Source organism: Cyanistes caeruleus, chromosome 8 (assembly GCF_971803275.1).
Source record: "Cyanistes caeruleus chromosome 8, bCyaCae1.hap1.1, whole genome shotgun sequence".
NCBI lineage: Eukaryota > Metazoa > Chordata > Aves > Passeriformes > Paridae > Cyanistes > Cyanistes caeruleus.
In genome coordinates, this window is record NC_141708.1 from 16,740,957 (window position 1) to 16,764,860 (window position 23,904).

The window sequence follows — 23,904 nt, forward strand, 5'->3', positions numbered from 1 at the left end:
AATCACAGGAGAAACTGCATCAAGTAGAGAAAAAAAACATACATCCATGAGCAATTTACAGATGAAAATTTCAAATATCTTTCTAGTGATTCTAGCTGTAGAATGTATTTTAGCCCCATGCGTCTTCAGAAGACTGGATATTCCTCTACTGCAAATGATATTTGTAGGTGGTTCAATAGCATCTAGATACCATAACTATATTATAATTCTTAAACAAATAAAAAGCAACACTTGAAATGGATAAACCAACTTTTCTATTTCTACCTCTTACAAAATACTTTCACTTGGGCATCTAGTGTGTGGCTGTGGAAGATTGAAAGAAATTTGGACTTAAAAAATTACAGCAAAGCTCAGATCTAAAAGAAAACTTGAGTGACCATGACTGAAGTTTCCTATTTAAATCTTCCCTCTGCTACTACAGAAATTCACTGCTTATGCCCTGTAGCTCTTTTACCCTTGGCTATATCAGCTGGTGCTTGGGAGAGCAAACCTGTTTTTTTGGGGTAGCAGCATTTCTGATAGCTTCTGAAATTAGCAGGACTTGAATACACTCCCCTTCCCTCTGCAGCCTTTGTCTTTGGGGGATGAGGAGGAGGAAGCAGACATCATTTGTGCTACTGTAAATTGATTTAAGAAGGTAACTGAAGTATTGCCTCCTCTCACTATTTTTGCCTCAGGTTTAAACATGATGTTAGAAAATAGAAGACATAACACAAGCTATATTCTGTATTAGATGTTACCAACAGATCCACTGTCACAAACAAATCACACTTGGCATCATCTTTCCCAAATACCTTATGATTACAGATTTAATATTTGTTTTCTAAACAGATGCTGAAATGTTTATTTAATAGCCACTCTGTTGGTGACCATTCCTGGCATTAAGCTTAGATGCAAGGACAGCCACACAAAAACAGGAACAATGTGGACCTGAGTTTTTGCAACAGAAAGTTTTAGAAATGAAATTAGCTGTCACAGAAGTTTGTAATGCATCTTCCCTCTTCCTTCATTTTCACAGGGTGTCAAGCACAAGCCTGCAATGCTGTGATGAACTTGAGAATGATTTTACATCCATGATATTTTTAGGGAATTGCAGCTGGGTATTAAATGAATTGCCTGCTCCAGACAGTCCTGGTTGCTTTGTTTAAGGACAGGGGCTGCTATGAGCTTCACTTCCAGTTCTCTGCCTTGCTGTCCCCTATAACTTGATTATGAATTTGAGTCTACCTAACTGTTCTGAGGTATTCAATAAGAAGTTTGCATACCTGTCACAACAGATGCAGTCAGAAGAGTTTTGGAATGAAAAAGCAGAATGAAGCATGAAAGTGCCACTGGAGGACACTAAGATTTGTTTGCAAAGACAGCACTGGAGAAGCAGAAACTGTGTTTTTTCTAGCACTGTTTTCCTTCACATAGCTACAGATGCCATGTGTGAAGTGTTACCTTACATGGAACTGGAAGAGAAACTCTGCATCTGTACTGCCACACGGGCCCTGACCCTGCAGGCCACACGAGCAGCCACACTGCCAGAGCAGATGGGGCCAGGCAAAGCTACTGATCCTCCAGGACAAGCTAGTACTGCTACACTTCATCATGCCACGTTGGAGTGCCTGGCACAAATCAGCAGTATTCTTCTGGCATTCTTCACAATTCAACCATCACAGGTAGAAGGCAGAGTGACCCTGAGTAACTAGAGCTCAGGGTGTGTAATGATAACACAATCCTGTCGCTTGCTTGAAGGGCTGTGTTGCCTGCAGGTAGCTGCATTATCACTGTTTTGGTTTGCAATGACTGTCCTTTGTGCACTGGAAGTCAATCACTCTCCTTACTGAAGGACAAGCCCTTTCCTCTCATGTTTTTGCAATGGCCAAACTACATAAGCACAATAAGCAAAAGAGACCATCAGCCAAAATACATCAGAACAAGTTAACATCTATAATTTTATGCTTCACTTCTTGACTAACTGAAAAGGCTGACTTCTAAAACAACTCACAGATCACTACGATAATGTGTAGTTACTTACTCACATTACTTTTGTACCTGCAAGTTTCAGCCAAGAATTCACGCTGCAGTGCCCAGGGCCATGTGTGAGGGACTTACCCAGGTGCCAGTCAGTGCTTTTCCTCAGTGAAGGAGGCCTGGTTAGAATGTGCAGCAGGCTCAGGTGAGAGTGAATTCAACAGCCTGGGACTGTGCGGGTGCAGATGCACTAATGGACTGCTACAGCAGATAATTGTGAGATCACACAGGAAAAAGGTGTTTACAGGGAGCAAAAGGCAGAGTCCAGGGAGTCATCACAGCAGCGAAATGAGGTTTAATTACTTTGACAAAGCTTGCATTTTAGATTGTTTTAGTTTTCACTCGTCTCCATAATGCATATAAAATGGTATGAGGTAGTTGTATGGTGCAGTCATAGCAGGAGAAGATACAAAAAAATATTTAATGTTCCGGACTATGTTAAACCTAATTTTTAGTTGTCCATTTCATTTTCCACGGTGATAATTTTCATTCATGCTTGCTCATCTCCACAAGTTTGTACAGTATGCTAAGTGGAACATCTGCCTATCACTCATTGTTTTTCTGCTCATTTATGCAGGGTTCATTCAGTGTGATGGATGGGGTAAAACCAACAAAAAAAATTAGTCTTAGTTTATGGAAGGAATACATCCAGCTGGGAACATCTTACTTTCCTGAGAATGGACCACTTTGGAATATACCACCTCAGCAGACAGCCAAGTATGCATCAGTAGAATAAACTACCTTCCTCACTGTTTGTTATCTGTTCTTGCTGGAATCTTGTATCAACACTTAAAGAATGAATGCCAAACATCACATGTAAATATTATTAAGTGCTCTACATTTCTTATCTCTTTAGAAGTATTTTTAATTGATAGAAGTACTTCCAATTATTCATGTTTTTTATTTTATGTTTATTGCAATACTTTTCCTTGGCAGGAAAACAACTGTTATGTGCACATAAAAAAAAGCTATTAGAAGTAATTTGGCCCCATGAGTGTTTCTCTAGGTATTTGTGTGGCCCCTGGCTACATGGATGTGTTCTTATGCAATAGGATTTAGTAATCTGCAAACAGATTTAACAAGTGCCAACCAAGAGCTCCCTAAGCAAACCTCCCCACATAACAAATCAAATATACAATTCAAAAATAGAAACTCAGCATAAGGTTAGAGTTTTACAGAAACATTATTCCAGTGTTTTGTTACATAAATCCCTGAAGAGTGAAGAAACAGAGGAAACTGCTTGGTAAACAGGCATAAAAATTCTATCATGAAATAATTCAGTGACTCAGGAACGCATCTGAGACACCACATACCTGAATTCATAACCTTCCCATGTCCTATTCAGACAAGAGTTTTGCAGCTGTCCAGGGAAAACCTCCTAATCATGATCTATTTGCCACTCTGCTTTTGCATTCTCGTAGTAACAAGAATTTAAGGAAGAACAAGTCTCTATTAAAAGATGAGTCTGTTTTAGAGAATCAATATTTTTGTTTGGAAAGATAATATATCAAAAAAACCCAAACCATTTATCAGTTCTACTTCCAGAGACACTAAAGGACTTCAGAGCCAGGGTGTGCAGAGGGAAGCTCTACTTCCCAAGGGACCCTCCACCTCCCTGCAGGTAGAGATCCCTGCTTTGCAGAAAGCCCCTGAGGTCGACCAAGGAGCTTTTGGGATCCAGCTTAGAAATGATGACAGGAGCAAGCCAAAGGGAAACTTTTTCAGAAGATCCCAATGACAAAACAGCATGAAATCAAGACAACTAATAAGAATCCTTCTTAGTGGATATTTAAGATCTGAGGGACTGAAGAACAGAAAAGGCAAATCCTTTATTTACAGACTCAGGTCACTTGATATTATGTGATTTGAATTTAGGTTTGAGAGGCAGGGGTGGAGAGAAGGGAACGTTAAGATTGTATTGCAGCAGAGCAAGGATCAAGGGTGGCTGCGATATGAAATTTGCTCTAGGCAGAGGAGAAAATGGAAATCAATCAAACTGAAACTGCCACTTGTGCAGCAGCAGAACCTAAAATACGAGCAATAGAGGTCCAAGGGGAAAAACAACCTTAAGCTGGGAGAACTTGGAATTATGGAAAATTAGAAAACTGGAGTCTTACCAGGATTTTAAAATGAGAGCAAAAGAAAATGAGAAATTATTTTAAATAGAAGAGAAATTGCAGCACCGTGTCTGTTGTAATTAAGAACTAAGCAAGAAAAGCATGGAGAAGGAAAAGCCAAGGAGTAACACTTACACACTTACATTCACAATGAAGTTATCTTAAAGAAAAAAGATCATCAAAACCTGATAAGAGTGCCCTGCAGATCATATTCTGTTAATTTCCTAAGCCCTTACATGACCTCTCAACTCTGCTTTAGATTAAAGGTTGTCCTTGAGCTCCTGACTGCATTGAATCGGCTTTTGATCACATCATTACAATAAAAATTACTTTCAGCTTGACCTGAAAACAAAGAAGACTAGCTTTTACTGCGTTAGGAAATACTGGAGTTGGTCTTGCAGTGATTCAGACATTGACAGGGAGAAATGTTATTCCATCTTGCTCAGGGGACAGCTTGGGATAAGAATATTAAAGTTTTTATGGTCACTCTGATGAGTGCTGCAATTGTAACACCACAGCTTATTCACACGATAGTACCAAGGGAGTTTTAGTACAAAATCACCAATTGCTGCTGGAGTCAAAGCAGAGACTCCATAATCCACACTGCAGTGGCCACTTGAAGCCTGGTGCTGGCTGCTGCATTTAACCTCCCCTGAACTGAAGGAGTCAGGCTGCCATGTCAGCGCAGCCTTCTGCAAAAGCACAAGCTGGAGCTAAAGCAATGCTATTTGTCCACATGGATATTTACTATTAAGCTGAGAAAACATAACCTGGAACCATGGGAAGACTGAAGGCCTCCAGAGTCACTGAAGCAGTGCCACAGGAAGGATTGCACTCAAAGTGCTTGGAGCACTACGCAGGTGTGCATCACACTTGTTCAGATTTATGATGGAAAATACATCTGCTTTTGATATGTTCACTGTGTGGCAAGTATGAAAGCACAGATATGGTTTATTATGGAATGCTACTGATGCAAGACAAATAATGTCAAAGTATTTTCTCCTAGAGAAAATTGCCACTATGTTTCCTACACTGCAAGTCCTTGGATCTGAGCTCTGAAGCCGGTCTCTTGAAAATGAGAACAATTCCCAGGAAGGTTTGTCCCAAAAGACTTATCAGCATGGCAAGTTTTATCCCAAAGAATTTCTTGAAGTTTTCTTCATTTCTTGCCATTTCCCCACTAATTCTTCATGGGCCAGTTTGTACAAGTTCAACACTTAGTGTGTCTCTGCAGAGAGTATCTCAATGACATTCCCATTTCTCCTACCACATCTGATCTATGCCAGATTATCAAAACCCCTGTAATATCATGAGATAAAAAAAAAAAAAAAGAAAGAAATAATAAGTTCTTGCAATTAAAGAAATATGTAAAGGCTAAATCTGTGATGAAGACTCTGAAGTATTTCCATAGCCAGTTTTCACTGCTTCAAACGACCCATCCTTATGAAGATGGATCAGTGGGTCTTACAAACGTGTTGAGGCAAACCTAAAAACATTCTTGCATCACAAGTAGCAATCTCCTTTCTGATAGCTACTCTGCCTCCTCTCTTCTTCCCTCTGTCTCCCCTTCCCTTCCATTTTTAGACATCTGCTCACCATAGTTTTCACAGGCAAGTTTTCTACTTTTTTTTCTTTTACCACACTCAAGCCTCATTTAAAAAGAGTGCACAGTTTAAACGCACATGGGTGAGTGCATTCTTTCAGGAATCACTGCCACATAGCAAACCACACTGTTCATCCTGAGATAGTGCTTGGAGGTGTGCCTTGTACAGCTAATGCTCTTGACCCAGATCCTCTCCGTGTCCACCCAAGAAGATCAAGGCAACCTTGAGAAATCTCATTTAGCTTTCAGAGTTGGATCAACTGTTATATCCTTTTTAAAATTAAATTTCTAAAAGGACTGAAGCAGACTGCTTAATGCCCTAGTAACCAAAGCACAGTGATCCATGGAAATCTCTTCAGCATTGCTCTGACTAGAGGTTCCTACACCCAGCTTATCAGCTGAGCACCTTCCAGCCAGCATTAGAAAACACAGCCAAGGTCTGTCACATGCTGTTTGTTCTAATCTCTGCTCCTCACTCTCCCCCTGCACACTCACTTTCCCTCAGGCTTGTGCAGAGTCCCTTGCTTTGGTAGCTTTTTTTCCCCTGAGAACATAAATCTTACTATATGTTTGTGCTATAGGTTGGAGGATGTGTGACTTGTTCCTGGGATTTTTTTTTTGAAAGCTACAGCAATCTCTAGCTGGCAGGAGAAAGTTTCACTGTCTTGAAGACCATCCCAGGAAAGATTCATCTCCTTTCTAGGCTCACATGTGAAAGTGCATTTACTGACCTGCAGGTCTGGCTGACAGCTCACCAGTACACCACTGCAGAGCAGGGGGCAATAGATAGAGTGGTGGAGTTTTTAGACAGAGTATAAATCACTGCCCAGTGCTACTTTTGCTTCAGGTGCTACAGGCACAGCTGCTCTTCACAGGTCTCAGGGAGTGCCTCTGTGCCAGCTCTGCTGGTGCCCCGGTGCTGTGAGAGTGCAGGAGCACTGTCAGGTGAGCTTCTCGGCAGAAGCAGCACCCACAGGGGCCGTGCTCAGGGCAGCCAGAGTGCTGCTTGCAGCCTCCTCACAGCTCCACTGCTGCTGCAGCCCTGGGCAATGGTCATGCTGCACCAGACTGCCCCACACTGAGTGCAGACAGCAGCCAGCAATTGCCAAGTGCGTGTGGAGGAGTTTGCTGTGCGCTCTTCCATGAAACAAATACACCCCTTGAGAGCAAGAGAAGGGTGTCTGTATCTGTTCCCAACACAAGACATGAGCCCCAGTCAATTTCCCAAACACTCAGAGGAGGAGCTACCAGGATTCTGCATGTTAAAATGAGGTTCTGAAGAACCTTATAGAAGCATCAGCGTGTAAAATGTGGGTGTGGCACAAGGAACCACTCCTACCCTCCAAAAGCTGGTGTTGGAGAGGTCTTCTTTTCTCTGTAGTGCATTGAGGCATTTTCTTCACAACAGAACGCCCACTGTTGTACCAGATGACAAGGCTGAACAACTTCTCACCCCCAGAAGCTGCTCACCAAGCTCTGTTACAGCTTGGTGCTGCTCTGGGAAAACCTGAGGCATTTTCTCTAGCACACTATTTAACAGAAGTTTCTCTCCCTGTTTCACTGCAGGACCTTCCTGCTCATGCTTTTCTCTACCAAAACGTTCTGCAGAGTCTAGCAGGGGTAAAACTTCAGTTTTTCTGCCTTGGGAAAGCAACACCAGCATACTTTGCCTCCCTCCACCCCCTCCTCCACGTTGGGACGCAAGGAGTTACAGCGCAATAGCTAAAATCTATTTTGCTCCTCAACAACATCCCTTCAGCACATTTTTCTTAAATCAAGCAGTGAAGTTTTCACTTGAAAAGTGTTTCCAAGTTAAACTGATCTAGTTCCTCCCTCCCAAAGCCATCCATGATATTTTTCTGCTTTACACAGGAGCCCCACAGGGCACCAACTCAACTCTGCTCTTCTAAGATACCCTTTAAGCATCTTCCCACAGATGATTGAATCTGAACTCCAGATGTCTGCAGACACAACCTGCAGCAGCAGGTAATTAAAGTACAAGCAACACTGTGTGAGTTTGAGTATGGACCTGCAGAATCCCCTGGCTTAAAGCCAGAGCTCAGTAGGCCCTGTCAAGGATGAAAGCAGAGTTTTATGCCCTTGGTGGTCAAAGCTGAGGATAGATTCAGATTGTTTAAAAAGTAAAAAATAGTTTCTGGTAGGGAAATGAGAGGAGGAATACCACCACTGTTGCCATGAAGTGAGAACATCTCATAGACACAGTCAATATGTGAGTACTTTCATGAGACACAGCCCAGAAAGAGTCCCATAACACCTCAGCTAAACCCTTCTCAGAAGGGAATCACCAATATCCTACAAGCCTCCAAGGGGTACAACCAGTTGCACCAATAGATGCTCTCTTCCCTAGAGCCTCCAGGCAAGTTTACTTAAGAAGTAAAAACAAAACATACCCTCTTCCATTTTTTTCTCTGCTCCTGGCTATAACATCTCACATGGAGCACAAGAGCCTCTCCAAAGTTTCTTCATCTGCAAGTCCAGGAATGTAGGTCATGCTTCAATGAAGTCTCATGAGGATCTCAGATCCACAGCTGAGCTCCTGCCAAGGAAGCTACCAAAAATGCCATGCAAGGTGCAAGTTTGTGTGCAGCCACATTTTTTCTCATTTCTGTCACACCCTCACCCTCTGGCAAGACTCTGAATTTCCTTGTTTGCTTGTTCTTCCCTGAAAAATGGCCGAGGGCCAGACTTAGCAGCAGAGAACGATTTCTTTCCAAGGCACATGCTTAGCATGAGCCCTAGAGCATTAAAGGGAGACCCTCTTCCTCATATTTATTTCAGGAGCTAATACCTGAAAAATCCAAGGCCGTATTTAATCTATTTTTTCTCTAACACAACAACTCTAAAGCCATCTACTTGTTAGCAGTGCTGGCAAGCTGAGGCACTTTCTTAAAGGGTAAGTGGAAGATCATGGGGGCCTTTACTGCTCCAATAAAAAGAATTTTATTACAATTTGCTCTTTCCTTCTTGTTCTCCATTCAGCATACATGGCAATGTCATCTCATGTAGTCATAATTAATTTCTGGAAAAGAGGTATTTTATAACTTTGACACAGACACATTGCATTGCCATGAGGAAAACAGATGCATGGGACAAAACAAAAACAGCTTCCAGCGCTGGTCTTCTACAGTCACTGATTTTAGTTGGAACTCACTTCCACAGAGCTGCCTTCAGAGACACCAGCAAGAGGAGAACTCCACCCTGGAAGTGCACATGCTCTTCCTCCACAATATTGGCACTGAAATGCAGGTTGACAACTCCCATATCTGCAACTTTCCAGGAGAGCTGGCATGTGGGCAGAGGAGATGTAGCTGATGGGAGAAGAAAGTATATGAAAGCATTTTGTTTGCTGAGAAGGAGGAATGAGGGAAAGGCACTCAGGTCTTGCTTCATGAGACCCCCTGCTCCCAGAGTGAAACTTGCTGCTTACACAACTGTGTCATCCTGCTCTGGTTCAGACTCTCAACCTCCTTTGCAACACATCAGCCTGGAATAAGCAACTCTATAAACAAGGATACTCTCAGATGGTCACACTGGGTTAGACATTAAATGTCTGTGTATGTCAAAGTCATATACAGAAGAGAGAATCAAAGACAGAAAAAGAGGCGGAGGGGAAGATTCCTGCAGAAGGAGATGACATTGATCATCAGGCTCCGTCCCAATTCTCTTTAGAGAGAAGTGCATCCCTCACTACAATGTTTACATGAGTACATGCAGTATTCCAGCTCATCTTTTGCCTTTTAGAATCCATGTTAGCAGCTAATACATACACACATGACATTAAGCTGATGCCAGACAAAGGCAGTGTGTTTTAGGGCTGGATTCAGCCACATCACACCTGCCAGGGTGCCCACAGAGCCACACTCCTCACATGCCAGCATCAAAGGGGTGAGTCTAGACTCCCCTGCCCGAGGGTGCGTGCAACCTTGCCAAGGCCATGCCGAGACTGTTTAATCCTATTACGGCATAAGCTGGAAGTACACGATACTCATTAAAAGAAAATAGCTTGCTTTGTTCCTGAGATCTAAACCCCACAGCAGCAGACACTGGGATAACCCACCATTATTGACCCCTGCAGACAGGGCTTGCCATTCCCAGCTCCACTGTCAGGAGAAATCTCATAGCCCTGCTCTTTGCTGCCATATGAAAATATAGATTTAGAATCCCTACTCAGGACAAATGTCAAAGTTAGAGCACACAGATTTCCAAAGGGGAATGGCAAATATGAGGGTCCAGCTAATCCTTTGGGTGCTGTTTTACAGGCACACAGGGTCCATACAGAACCACAGCCAGTTGTCACTGTCCTCACATTGCCCTTCTCACTGGCAAAATACCAGGTGGACAAAATATTAGCTGGTTGTATAAGTCAACAAGTAAGTCTTTTAAGAATAGTAATTATTTAGCGAAAGTTAAAAAAAACCAAACAAACTAGGTAGATGGGCTGTGCAAACTCATCCAGGCCTCTCAATGCATGGAAGGGGCAGGAATTCCACAGCACATGGGGCTTGTCTGAGCATCCAGCTAAAGTACAAGATTGCCAACGGTTTTAGCTGTTTCCAATATTTAATTTAATTGTTAATTAATTTAGCTCTTTCCAATATTTAATAGTTAATTAACAATTAACTGTTAAACTTCTGAAATACGAAGAAGTTTTCCCCTTCCAAAACTGTTTATTTTTAAGGTACTTGTGCTGCAGTGCAGCACACACTGTTGATTACATACCACCTTAGTAAGGAAGTGATGAAATCAGCCTAGTTGCTTTTATTCATTCCACCTATAATGAGCCGAAGCAATTCCTTCCAGTCTCATGCCATTGGGAAAGACAGAGCTGTTTGTATCCAGGTAACCAGTGCTGGCACCACAGAGCCTGCTGCAGATGTGTGCCCAGGGACACACCTCCCTGATCGGAAAGGGCTGAGGAGGGGGGAAACCCTCCTGGAGCAGTACCACACCTGACCCTACAGAAGCCAATTCACTTGTTTGCCACATTTCCCAGAGAAGCCTGGCGGGGGTGTCCAGGCTCTGGGCTGCTTTGTGAGTACATAGAGCTGTGCAATAAACCCATTCCACCCTGCCTCCCTCCTCACAAACAAACAAACAAAAAAATAAATGAAACAAAGAGGAAAAGAAGCAGGAGAACAGCAGCAAGGGGAGGACATACATATGCATGTAGCCAGGAGTTAAATGGCTTTTTTCCCTTCATGCATATGGGAACATCTTGTCTCTCTGCATGTCCAAATACTAGAGCATTGCCTCCCTGTCTTCTGATAACAGAAAGTCTGCCCCACAGTAATAACCACAAAACCTGTTACTTAAAGGGACTACCAGCTGCTCCTGCTTCCCTGCCCCTCAATCAGTGGAGCAGTTATTCTTCCCATCCCCTTGGTGCTTGCCTCAGGTAACTCCCTATCAGGTCTTCATTCAGGCTATTAAATTCTCTCCGTTGCTGAAGAATCATCACAGACCTTTCCATGCTCTCTGCATCCACTGGCAGTTTCTATAAAGCAGAAATCCCCCATACTCTTTACACAAGAATGTCTTTTTAAAAGGGTGATATCTAAAAACCCAATGAATAGATTTTTTTTTTACAACAATAGAAAAAAAAACCAAAAAAATTACACAACACTCCCATCAGATAGCCAACTGCAAGTGGGTTTTGGTTGTTTTTTTTTTCCAAAGCCTGTGTAGTCAGTTATTTCTTAAGAAGGTGCTTTATATGTTCTCCGAGGCAGCATTCATACTATCCCACATATCCTGGCCGTTGCTATGGAAATCATTCCTCCGTAAGCTGATGTGCAAATGCAGGTCTCATTGCTGAGCAGAGAGGCTAAAGGTGTGCATGAGTCAAACTATTTGCTGTGCATTATTCCTCCACAGCCTCGCTGCTGCCAGGGGACAGGAAAGGAACAATTGGTGTGTGCTGAGGGTGCCTGTGACACGGAGCTGGGCAGAGTTTGCACTGCTGGGTGGCCACAGGAAGGCTCCGGCTCTTGCCTGCAGCCAAGCACGATTTAGCCATCCAGCTCATCTGCTCTGGGTGCCACAGGACACAGGTACAGGAGGTACAAAACAAGTCATGATGTTTCTAAACTCTCCAGGGAGAAGGAAAGCCAACACACCATCACAGCTACAAGGCAGGCAGTCCCTGCCCTGTCTGCAGGCCCTCAGGAAACTCAGTGATGGAATCGGGCCCTTGGCAAAGGCCTGCTGGTGGCTACTGAGAGGCAGAGAATGAAGAATGCTGGAGATCCCTCTGACTCTAGTGAAGCAGCAAGACCAAAAGGGAAAAAACATCCCTGAAAATCAGACTTCTTCACATATGCTGTGTTTGGCAAATTGACTAAACATGGTTTTTGAGCTCCTGACTACCTATGAATAAGCACCAAGGCGGATACTGGAGTACTCCCAGTCAAAACACAGCTTGATGCCAGCAGGCACTTTTCAGAAACAGCTGCTGGCCTGTCCCAAAGTAGCAGAAACAGAGAAACCTGCTGCCTCTGGGACTCAGCCCTTGACCTGGAGTGCAGGTACAGCCCTTAGAGCAGGGCTCAAGCCAAACACCAGCACTTCTCTACATATGGGAAGCTGGCAACATTTCAAGACAAGCATCCCACACCCCTTTCTTTCCCCATCCTCTGGAATTCTTGGCAGTGATTTTCACAGATATATTGAAACAAGTAGGAGGTCTCAGGGCAGCCCCCGTGCCTCAGTGGTTTCTTAGTTCAGCTCTTCTACAGCCTGAAGGGAGGAACTGGGATCAAAGAGGGAACAAGGAGTGTAATGAACTCAGATTTACAGCAGGTTTTTAAGGGGGGAGAGGGTAGGGCTTTTTTTTGGCAAATGTTAGATTGGCCACCTGAATATTCAAGATTTTTTTCTTTCAAATGAGGAAGTAGAAGGCTGTAGCAGACAAAGGCAGATCCATCAAAAAAGCAGACACAGGATTTTTTTTCCTTCATCCCCTTGAAGAAATTGCTCCTGCAGAAAAGCAACAAGTGGTCCATCACACAAACTTCAGTTTCTGTTCATGTCTTACCCCTTTCTCACTGCTCTACAGGAAACAGGCCCTATACCCAACCTCTCCTCTGAATTACCTTCTGTCCTAAACATTAGGGAACTCTTTGAAGCTGAGAAAACAGCTTCAATTACAGAGTTACTGTAGTTGGTGAAGTTTTTACACCACCTTTTTTTTTTAAATTTTTTTTTTATTTTCTCCCCAGTCACCCTGGGGAAAGGCAGCTAGTTAAAGAACGGGTTCCAAACAGAAGTCCAGACTTCTACAATACATCTCAGATGACAAAAGCAATAATCTCAAATCACAGCTCCTGTGAGGCACATTATAAATGGCAGCTAAACACAATAAACAGACTGCAGCATATCTGTGTAAACAAAGCAAGCATATCTCCCTCAACAGCAGCCCAAAATAAAGGTAACACTTACCTCATTTCAGGGCTAAAGAGGAGTCTGCTGTCACCTAAAGCTGCTCCACTCCTGCTTGCCTTCTCGGTGGAGATGGTCTGCTCTCCTCTCCCCTCTTACTAGAGAAGGTCAGCTGGTCCCTGGTCCTTAGCAGAAACACCTGGTTCAGCACAGCTTGCTAGCAGAGCACAGGGGTGACTGGGATTTAAAACAAAAGAACACTGTTAATGATTCTTTATAAAGATTGTTTTAGTTTTAACTATCTGTGAGCTGCAATGGGCATTTTTCTGGTACAAAATAGCTGACTTGGTCAATGCCTCCTAATATTCTAATAAACTCTTACACCATTTATGAAAAGTACAGCGATAAGCAAATAGAAGTGTTTCCAATTGCATTAAGATGTGGTATGAATGTAAATAAATTATATTAAATCCTACTATCATAGAGAAGTATCTTATGATTTATAAGTTCCTACATTATGTAAATTAATGCCCCACAATTCTGCAGCCTGTGGATAGCTCTCTTTTGTGTTGTGATATGAACACACATACTATGCCTCAAAGCTTCCAATTACGTGGGTGGGATTTGGAGAATACAAATGACATAAAAAACTAGAGGGATTTATTTCAGGAACAGCTCAATATGATGGAATATAGTCTCAAAATCAGAGGTTATGAATTAGAGATTCTCTTTCACAGTCTTGTTAGAAAGGATATAAAAGAAACAGTGAAGGAATAGCAGAGATATAGAAAACAGCAACGTGTACATGTGCATTTAATACAATTCATCACCATTCCTCTTAGTTTTAGTATAATGGCATTCATGATGAATCATATTGTGACTATAATTTTAAGAAATGTGATTTTGAATGATGTTTTGCTATGATCTGTTTATAACATTCCTAGGTGCAGACACAATGCCACCGTTAGAGAGACTGGGAAGGATTCTTTTCATGTACATGAAAGCCAAAACCCATGTATTTAAATTCTGAACAAGTTCTTGAATTTTTTAATCATTAGGGTTATTTCTCCCTTCTCAGCTGCATCATTTCATGTAAACTGCTATTTCTTGGCAGCTCAGTGAGTGAATTTGAGCTAAAATGCTCCTTAAAATATTTGATTCTCTTCTGTACAGATGCACAGAGGTAAGTGAATTTAGAAATCCAGATCAATGAAGTGATAGATTGAATCCAATAGCTTTCTAAGATCATTTTCTTCAACAAAACCCAAGTCAAACTCAGAGACAAGTTTCTTGCAAATGTTAAAAAAAGCATAATGTTTCCAGGGATTGCTTCATTAAGTGAAAAATTTAGTTAGTACATGTCAAAGGGAGGATGCACGACAGAGAAACGGAAAGAGGCATTACTGACTCAAAATTCTGCTAACTTTTGGTTTTCCTGTGGCACAGACAGAAAAACTACTTCTGCTTTGCATGAGAAAAAGTTCTCAGCAATGGCAAAACTACTTAAAAAAGGACTTTTACCCCTCATCTCTCTGTAAGAATTCCACCCTCATTTATTTGTGTGATGGCAAAGGAAGACAAAATACACATCAGTGCCAAATCCTAAAATTAAACAGCAGGGGAGAAGGAGGTTTTGTCAGCAGGATCCAATAGATCACACTCTGGATGAGGCAAACCCTAAGATATCCAAAGCTCCCAGCTCTGATTGAGTCCCGCAGGAGTGTAGTGACTCAGCGCCAGGCAGGAGATCCGAGTGCATCTCAGGGTAAGGCCATTTACCTACAGGATAACAAATACTGCAGTGCTTCTTTAAACTGATTCTATATACATAAATATGGTGAAATAAACCTCGTCCTCAACACCTCACCAGGCCAAAGTTGGTGCTCTCTTGGCTGAACTTTATGCAACTTGGCTTCACTTGACCAGCAACACACCCTGAGGGTCAGATATAGGGGGGATATTTTCATCTGACTAGACTGTTAGTGAAACCAAATACTATCTATCTTTCCCTGCCACTCCTCTTTGTTGCTGGATTTATTTTTTGAGAACAGTTGTCCTGTAAACAAGAAATAACTCATGTGGTTGTTTTTGTAATTTCAAAAATAATCCCAGAACCTGTTAAAGGATGATAGTGTCTAATGCGATGTAACCTGTCCTTCCTCAGGAAAGGCACTGGGCTCCAATGTTTTTTACTCTGACAAAGCAAAGAAAGCAAGTGATCTTTCCTTCTCTTCTCTCTGAGCCTTTGGCCCTAAGTTCAAATCTATGTCTGTCAAATGTAAGTTTAGAGCTGAAGAGAGATAATCACATGATTATCAGATGCACCAATTCTACTGATTCAGGATGGCAACATGCAGCTTACCGCTTCAAGAGGAAACCTCTGGTTATTTGGCTGTTGAGCACAACAGAATTGTTCCAGGTATTTTCCCTAAGTCCAGCATATCCAGGATGAGTCTGAACAGGACAAATAATCAGCTGTGTCAGGAGCAAGGAGCCCTGAATGCACAGGAGCCCGCACAGAGCTGGTGCACTGTGTGTCCTTACCAGCTCCCATGAGGGAGGTGCACTGTACTTTTGGTCACTGCACTGCATCCCTACACATTGCAGTAGTTTCTCTGTGCTTTCCATCTCCCCAGGCTGTTTGTGGTACCTCATTGTATCTTAACAGAAAGAAGATTTTTGTAAGATTGCCAGATTCTGGGGGTTGGAAAGTTGATTGATTCGTGAAAATGTTATTTCAGGTTAGTGGTTCTAGTGTAAACCAGTAGAAAGGCATGTTCCTCCCAGAAGACTGGATTAGTTGAGGCTCAGCTGGTTGGAGCATGGTGCTAATAATGCCAATGTCACAGTTCAATCCCTGTATGGGCCATTCACTTAAGAGCTGAGCTCAGTGATCCTTGTGGGTCCCTTCCAAATCAGAATATTCAGAGATTTTGTGATTCTGAAGAAAGGTATTTCAGAGCAAACCAGCAGAAACTTCACGATGGTCAGCAGCACTTCATCCACCTCCATTCATCAACACAATAAATCCTCCTTGTGTTTTCTCCTGGTGATGCCCAATATCAGCACAAAAGGCACATTGCCTTTGGAAGCACAAATTTGCAAGCACTCTGGAATGGGATGTGCATATCCCTTGTCCTGCTGTAACCTGGAATCGAACCTGATTCAAATGTAATTCATAGACTGGTCTGCTACAGTTACACTTTCTCTCTTGCAGTGAGACACAGTGGCAGCTACCCAGTCCTGGTATATCTGCAATGTTAGAATACAGTAACTTGATACAAAGAAAGCATTAGCGGGGGTCTGAACTCACTGCTCAGTGACAGCAGTTCCTGGTCTAGGAGTACAGCTCCGGATGATGTTAGGATGGGACATCCCAGCCACAGTGGAGAATACACAATTGTCCCCATATGACATGAAAGGTGACACTGTCCACAGCACACAATTTTAGCCATTAGACATTTGTTATGAATATCTAGCAGCTGCAACTGGGAATCATTTCTAGTGTGAAGGTCTCGCATTCCCTGTGCAGACACAGTAGAAGGGGGAGTCAACAGCTGCTGAGGTTTAGTCCTCAGCCAAAACCCTGCAAACTTCTGACCCTACATGTTTTCCCTGGACATAGGGACTCCATGAACTTGCAGCTCCAGAGGCTGTGGAGGTGGTGTGGCACTTGCTCTGATCAAGAAGAGTGTTTGTTGCTCCATGTTCAGCTCCTTGCAGTAGCCGAGTTTGTCCACTTCTGACTGCTGCTTCCGACAGTTACTTGGCTCCTCTTTCTCACAAATATTATGACTAATAAATACATCCTGTCAATTCTTAAAAGATACTATTAGGAGCTATTCCCTTTATTCAAGCCATCTTAATGAGGGAGGAACTCTGCACTAGTTCAGCCCAGCAGAAATCTCACAGACAATTGTCCTTGACAGATGGGAAGAGATGCTTGTGGAAACTAATCCCTGCTTAGAGCAAGAAGCACTTCGTGAAACTTCAGAGTTTTGTTTTCTCTCCTGTGAGCAGGACTGGTATTACTAACTTACTTGTTCTTACTTACTTACTTACTTACTAACTTACTACTTGTTCTTATCAGCTGGGATGTTTTGTGGTTGAGTTTTTGTGTTTAGTTGACTTAAAAGAATACTGTCCTGAAAGAGAAGTGAAAAGTCTTGGAACAAATTGTGCACTACAACATGGTGATTTGTGGTAATTTTATTGCACCTAGAGATGATTTCCATATGGATGCTCTGCTTCATGTGACAGTTCTTGAAGAACTGTCTCACTGGCTAGCAGCACATAGCTGGCAGGACAAAAATGAGATAAATTTGCTATGTGCCGGTCAAAGAGAGGGTGAAATTGTTTGTTTTCATCTTAAGAGAACTGATGCTACCAGGGTCAAGTCCAGTACAATATGGCACAACCTTCTGTGAAGATGCTGAAGGTAGCACCTATTTTGTGGTTACTGAGTTTTAAAAAGGCAGATGAACCTGTGATTTTGGGATTTCTCTTTTTAACTGATGATGCTCTTACATTGCAAGGGAATAGGCCAAGGCCTTTTTCTGTAAGCTTCATCTCTGTCTTGGACATATTAGCCAACTGGGTTTTAGCTGCGTGAAGGTAAGAGCTGATTATTGGGGAAGCTTCAAACTCATTTATGACATCTCAGGAGGCTATGGATTCCAGGCAATAGACTTCAACTCATACAGCTTATGAAGCCTACACTACCTGGAAAGAGAAATAGAGATAATATTCTAAAATGCACAAGGACAATTCACCATTTCATTCCAAAGCTTTTGAATTATTTGCTTGAATGAAATGTTGGAAGTACAAAAATTAAAAATATTCAGCTGTTCAATTTTGTATTTTTAGGCTTATAATTTAAAAAAGTCTATAGGCACCATATGGACTGACTCCACCCATCTGTAACTTCATAATAAATACAGAGATACACTCAGGCCAAGAGCCTGCAGCTTTCATGATTCTGTTTCTGAGTTGGTGTCCAATCTCCTCATGATTTCTGATGGCTAAGTAATGGGTACAGCCCACTCTGCTTGGTTTTATTTTCAGTAAGAGATGGGTACTGTAGTCTCAGAGTGTATTAGATACCATTTTCAGAAGTGCACATTTCACTGGAGGACTTCTGTGCCAAGTCAGTGGTTTTGGGACAGTCCATCAATGCAAGATGCCTTGTGTGTGTGAGGAGGACCAGGACTTCACTGAGTGTACCAAACAGCAATGGGGTTGCTTCAAAGTACTAAGGCCACTTACCTTGGCATTTATAGGTGACAGAGGCAACATTTTACAGGTCCTAAACTTTCCATTTTAGTTTTTCTTTACATTAAAATGTCTTAAGGATGCCAGTGAAACTCTATCACTTGGTGATAGAGTGCTGCTATCTCTAGGAAAGCTGCTACACATCCCCACCATTACTCCTAGACAGCAACAAACAAGAAAGTGTTTGGGTTGTTTTCCCCCCCATTCTAAAGGCTCCATTAATACAGATAACTGAGATCTCCCTGAGTGGCAAATAATCATATTAATTAATGATCATGTGAAACAAAATACAAAGAAAACACACACTTCAAAGGACTATTCATTGCATGTGAGTGCCTCTAACCCCAGTGGAGACAAATGGAAGATGCACATATAAACAAAAGGGAGAATACGTTTACCGTGATGGACAGAAAAAGGCCAGCCTGGAAGAAAGTGGAATGCATAGAGGGATTTTAAGAAGGATTACAGATGCTGGTGGCAACTGCACTCAATAAATTATTGTTAGATCAAAGAAAAATAGAATGCTTTGATAAGAGATTAAAAAGTGCCCTTCTCAAATGTACAGCTGTAATTAAAAGCAAATAAAATTACATTTTAACACCATACTCCAGGTACTACTTTTTTCCCCCTGAGTTTTATATATAAATTACTTCTGGCACCCAGGGAAAAAGACAGCTTTTTCAATGTCTTCATTCTGTTACAACCAGCCACCAAATAAACATGTATTCATTGATTTTATGCATGTATCAAAAGTTCTGATGGGGGCCATGGCCTTTGGGTGCAGGTGGTATAAATTTTAGAAAAACTAGGTGACATACTGCAGCAAAAACATAAAGAGAGAACCCAGACAGCAAGGCTGCTGCTTTTCTTGGGTTGATAGCTAAGTATTTACCAACTTGTAATAAAGAAAAAAGCAAAATTGGATTTGCTTTCATCTGTTGTCTAGAATAATTTCTTGCCCAAGAACATAATGAGCATGTGCACAATTGCTTATGCAGCTTAGTAAAAAAAAAGTAGTTCTTTGAAATGTCACTAGAAAATTAAGCAGTAAAGTCTCTAGGTCACCTGTAGGGATTTCTGACAGGAGGTGACAGATGCCCTATATGTCTCAAGTGAATTCTTTTCTCCCCAAAGGACAGGGAAACATTTCTACTGATTTCTGTGATCAAACATTAAAAGAGTAAAGCCCAAAAGGAAATTGCAAGGACAATCACAAATTCACCTGTACCTGGATCTAACCTCAGCAGTCTGGCATTCTGAGCCAGCACATGCAAACCTAAGAGCTCAGACTGTGACCACGTGTTTGGCCTCTGACAAATAAGGCTTAAGAATATTGAAAAATAAAAGGAAAATGTTTTTCCATACCTATTGGAGCTGGAATTCAGACAAAGTTGTAGTCAGAGATGCCCAACACTCCCTTGTTTCAGGAAAGCCAGGAGCCCGGTGGAATTTAGACATCCAATGTTTCAATATTTCTTTTCCACTTTTTGCCAAAACTAAGAATTGCAGAGAGACTGTATGAAGAAAACAAAATAACTAGCTGAACTCTGCTGTGTCTCACAAGCTGCAGTTTCTTGGCAAAGCCCCTGGTGATTTCTCATTTCCTCCAAACCAGTTGTCTGACTCATGCTGCTTAGTGGGAAAGCAATGCCTTTTCCCTCCCTCATCACACACCACTGTATGAAAACATAAGGTTACTCAACAGAATTTACTGGCCACTCACTTGCAATAAAGACAACCCAGCTGTCTGAATCCAAGTGTCAGAAAAGGCAGTGGCCTCTTCATTGCCATTCAGGCAGGAAACTCTGGGAATACATTCACTCCTGTGGTCACTCAGCCACAACCCTTGGCCATGTGAAAAACTGGGCAGTGACAAATGGCACTGCCCTTCAGTATCGCAGTTTCTTAATGTTTGTCCTTGTATCCATGAGAAAAAATAAGGTATGCATTTGTTTTTGCACTTCTTCACCATGAAATTTAGTGTTTCATTTGGATTAATGCTGTCCTGCATCCTCTCTATTGATACAGGAGGGGGAGGAAAAAGAAGGATCTTCCCTCTCTTTCTATGATTTTAGAGTGTGAACAGCCTTTGCCACACAGATGGTCAAAAAAACACAGAAAAAGAAGCAGAGCTCTCATAGCAAATTTCTCACAGGGTATGTGAATTAGATATGGTGAGATCTTCAGGAAGTGCTGGCTGGTCCTGGTCACAGCCAAGTCACCTCTCTAGCTCCTTTGGATAACAACAGATTTTCTGAGGAAAAGACCTGCCCCATGGTCTCCTTATCCAGCTGGCTGTGGTGTGAAGATGCCTTTGCTGAGACAAAATAGCTATGGGGGAGATTTTTAGTATTTTCCTTTGTGAAATAGAAACTTCCTAAAAACAATGTCTGTAGATGAAGACATTGCAGTTTTCAGACCAAATTTAGACCATTCACTACTCTTTTGTCCCTTTGCATGCACTCCCTACACTTTGTGAACCTGAAATGAAACAGAATACAGAAACCCCATGCCAATTTCACAAGAGACTCCTGTAAAACTTCTATGTTACAGAAGGACACAAGCTGTTTCTCCAAATTCATCACAGACATAAATTTGTCTGATTCTAAAACTTTAGAGGAAAAGATGTATTTGGGGTTTTTTGCTTGCCTTTTTTTTTTGTTGGCATTTTTCTTGCTCTCTTCTCTAAAATTAAGCTCAAACTTCTTTTTTAGTATATGCTGTATACCTATAATAAACTGTCAGAAAAGAGAAAAAGTATTTTTGTGTCCTATTTGCAGTCACAGAAGTATCTGTCTTCGAACCCCAAGAGGATAACCAACATATGATGTAATGTAACTCCAAATTTGCATCAATGCTTTTCCACCCTCACTGGTATTATCGGAATCAAAGGAGATATTTTTTAAGCACAGCTTGGATAAAAATGATATCTTACTGAACCCTCATGAAAGGGGAGAAATAGCTTTTCAGCAAATTTAATGTGAAGCAGATTTGCACATTTACATTTTAATTGCAAAATGTTAAAAGTAAAAACAAAACCCAAAACAATAATCCCTCTTTCTCCAAAATAAAAACATAAAAGGGTTATTTTTTCTCTTATCAGGTATATCAGGTTATCAGGTAATAGTGATTTTAAAATTCTCCTCAAGCTGTTTCTAACATTATAGTGGATATGATTCCAATAAATGAGAGAGGCTGCCTGACTGCACATCTTATAACAGGGGTGTGACACATCACTGTTTTGCTCAGAGATTAAAAAATCAATGCTTTATGAAAACATCCTCATCTTTTAAAGCAAAATCCATCCAATTCTTTATCACCTTGATTCCCTGAGCTCCTTTTTATTCACAAGAAGCAGGAATCTCACTGAGGTAGAGCATCCACATGGGTTGCATCCAAAGATATTACTTCTGTGCCAGTAAAGCAGAGAAGCTCCTTTTCATTTTTTCTTAGCTCCCAAGATGTTTTGACTGGCTGAAAATGATGAAAGAGTTAACAACAGGTTGGCTGACCTGACTCAGTTCTGGGAAAACAGGGGGACGAGTTATTAACCAAAGTTTTATCAAGACAGAAGCAGACAAATTACATGAAACAGATGCCAACCTGTGGGGCTAGATGCAAAGCAAAGCTTTATAAAAAAGTGTCTTTTTGCAGAATGAAAGGTCTGGTTGAGAGTAGCATTCATATTAATGCAGTTTACTTGGGTCTTGCCAAAGGCATTTCATTTCATGGCATATGTTGGTATGATTAAAAAGCATGCATTGTATGGAATTAAAAGGATGCACTTTGGAAGATCTAAAAGTTGGCTCACTGACAGATTGCAAAGTGGTGAGAGTAACGAGTGGAACTATTTCCAGCAGATTCCCACAAGGATCAGTTCCTGGTACATCATTTAGTATTTTCATCACGTGTCCAAACAATGATGTAAAATCAGTCCCAGGATGGTTGGGGGCTGGAGCACTCATGGTCTAAGAAATGGCTGGGAGAGCTGGACTTGTTCAGCCTGGAGAAGACAAGGTTTCAGGGAAAGTAAAACCAGCCTTGCAGGAGGTTACAAAGAAAGAGGAGCCAGGCTCTTTACTGAGGTTTGTGGGAAGAGAATGAGACATGATCATAAATTGAAAGCGGGGAAGTTTCAGCTATATATAAGGAAAAAGAAATTGCTATGAGGACAATCAGACATTGGATCAGGATGGCCAGGGATGTTATGAAATCTCTTTCCTTGGAGGTTTTTAAGATCTGTTTGGATGAAGCCTGGAACAACCTTACCTGAATTCAATTTTTACCTTGTTTTGAGCAGAAACTTGGACCTGATGGCTTCCCAAAGTCTCCCCTTGGGAGGAATGCAATTTGGTTGATTCTGCCTGGAGAGGGATTTGGGAATCCTGTTGGATAACTACTTCAACATATGCTGTAATGGGAAAAGCAATGGCTGGATGTTATTTGGTCACTGCTGTCAAAAGCTCCACATGAAATCTGACACCTTTGCAGAGTGGAATTCCTAAAACTGAAGCAGCCAGTTGCAAGTGACCATCACTTCCTCAGGTACAGCCTGTGAAGTCTTGCACTGCTTCCCGATGGAGCTCTCCAATGGCCCCTGAGCTGCTGCTTTTGCTGTGTAAGTGGAGCAAAGGACAGCTAGGACCTGGATCTTGTCCTGTGCATTTCATGCCATGCAGCATTTCAGAGGGATGTTTCTATCATCCAAAACTAGAGCAGCCCCTTACACTTACATAGAAAAAAAAGGCATTGCACTACTGGGATGAGAGGGAGCAATTAGGAGCTTTTAGGCAAAGCTTTACCAAGATTCACTAACTGGAGGCTTTAAGTCAGACAATTTGAAATTCTAAATAAAAATAAAGTTTAAAAATGCCACAACTTCTCCAGAGTGAAGATGAATTCGCCTTTGTTGCTATTCAGAAGTACTGGCCATGCTTTACTGCAGAGCAAGCAGCCAGTGCTGGATCGTGACTCAGGTGGCCAGGATTTGCAGGCAGGCACTCACTGTTCTTTACTTTAAGCACTCTCCTTTCCCGCCTGACTTAGAGTTGTTCTGGAGTATTTATGAACAGTAGAAACCTTTAAGACAACTCCACACTTCCACAGAAAAGCCTTTTTGCAGCAGCTGAGGAAATGATGTACATTATCTCCCACACACAAATGCAGTCAGAGGTTACGTGAACAGATTCAGCACAGGTTGGAGCAGCAGGACCCTGACCTGTACTGCTAACTAGAAAGGCAAGCACCCAAGAGATAAACCCACTTGACCACAGATAAAAATCCTTCTGATGTGTTTTGCTGCACTTGCTTGTTCCCTGAGAGCCATTCAAATGAGTTATCTAGATTCATGTGTTGTAGAAATGCCATTGTGATAAAGCTCACAGCCTCAGAAACATTCAAACACCTTGTTTTTAAACAGAAATCAGTTGTATTTTTTCATGTTATGTGAAATCCCCAACCCTTATGTAATTTGAAGAGGTTTTTTTTAAGCTTATC

General features: G+C 41.8%; 1 protein-coding gene across 2 annotated transcripts in view; it reads right to left on the reverse strand.

The window, feature by feature from the left end:
• The window catches only part of PCGF5 (polycomb group ring finger 5), a 123,826-nt gene that overhangs the window by 87,047 nt on the left and 12,875 nt on the right, over positions 1-23,904 (reverse strand). For both annotated transcript variants that reach the window (XM_086900768.1, XM_086900764.1), the window contains exons 3-4: positions 19,774-19,922; positions 13,198-13,374 (exon numbers count right to left, since the gene is read on the reverse strand). The gene's annotated coding sequence lies outside the window, so the exon portion shown is untranslated. The remainder of the gene's footprint in view (positions 1-13,197; positions 13,375-19,773; positions 19,923-23,904) is intronic.